At 44.8% G+C, this 1,021-nt stretch overlaps 1 protein-coding gene across 1 annotated transcript in view; it reads right to left on the bottom strand.

The window, feature by feature from the left end:
• The window catches only part of LOC105539809 (zinc finger protein 468-like), a 31,424-nt gene that overhangs the window by 29,423 nt on the left and 980 nt on the right, over positions 1-1,021 (bottom strand).

Genomic DNA, 1,021 nt, shown 5'->3' with positions numbered 1-1,021 from the left:
TGGTCTCGATCTCCTGACCTCGTGATCCGCCCGTCTCGGCCTCCCAAAGTGCTGGGATTACAGGCTTGAGCCACCGCGCCCGGCCTGATTATACTTTTTAAAGAGATCATGATACCCTCTCAGTATGAATTTCTTATGTTTGTGGATAATACAAGAAAGCCACAAACAAAAAACCAATGCAGGGTTCCCATTATGGAAATGGTAGTGGCCAGTCATGGTGGCTCATGCTTGTAATTCTAGCAGTTCGAGACCAAGGCGAGCAGATTGCCTGAGCTCAGGAGTTCAAAACCAGCCTGGACAACACGGTGAAACCCTGTCTCTATTAAGATACAAAAAATTAGCCAGGTATAACAGCGTGAGCCTGTGGTCCCAGCTACTGGGAAGGCTGAGGCAGGAGAATTGCTTGACACCGGGAGGCAAAAGTTGTAGTGAGGCGAGTTCAAGCCACTGCACTCCAACCTGAGCAACAGAGCAAGACTCTGTCTCCAAAAACAAAACAAAACAAAAAAAGCAATGTTAGAATATTTTATTGACACACCAAATGACATTCAGTATCCAGATGAGACAGAACATAAGTGATGTTTTCAGAAATGACAATGGCCACAGTGAAACATCAGAAACTAAAATTCAGCTAGGTAAGGGGATGCATTGCTCTAATCAAGCACTTTGAGAGGCTGAGGCAGGTGGATCGCCTGAGGTCAGGACTTCAAAACCAGCCTGGCCAATATGGTGAAACCCTGCCTCTACTAAAAATGCAAAAAATTAGCCACGTGTCCTGGTGGACACCTGTAATCCCAGCTACTCAGAAGGCTGAGACAGAAGAATCATTTGAACCCAGGAGGTGGAGGTTGCAGTGAGCAGAGATCATGCCATTATACTCCAGCCTGGGCAAGAAGAGCCAAACTCTGTCTCAAAAAAATAAGTAAATAAAAAATAACTATTGGGTACTGGGTTTGATATCTAAATGATGAAATAATCTGTATAACAAACCCCATTCATTCACAGGTAGCCCCAAACCTAA

The sequence above is a fragment of the Mandrillus leucophaeus genome, unplaced genomic scaffold (genome assembly GCF_000951045.1).
Source record: "Mandrillus leucophaeus isolate KB7577 unplaced genomic scaffold, Mleu.le_1.0 Scaffold104, whole genome shotgun sequence".
Taxonomy (NCBI): Eukaryota; Metazoa; Chordata; class Mammalia; order Primates; family Cercopithecidae; genus Mandrillus; species Mandrillus leucophaeus.
This window is presented reverse-complemented; position numbering and strand designations above follow the sequence as displayed.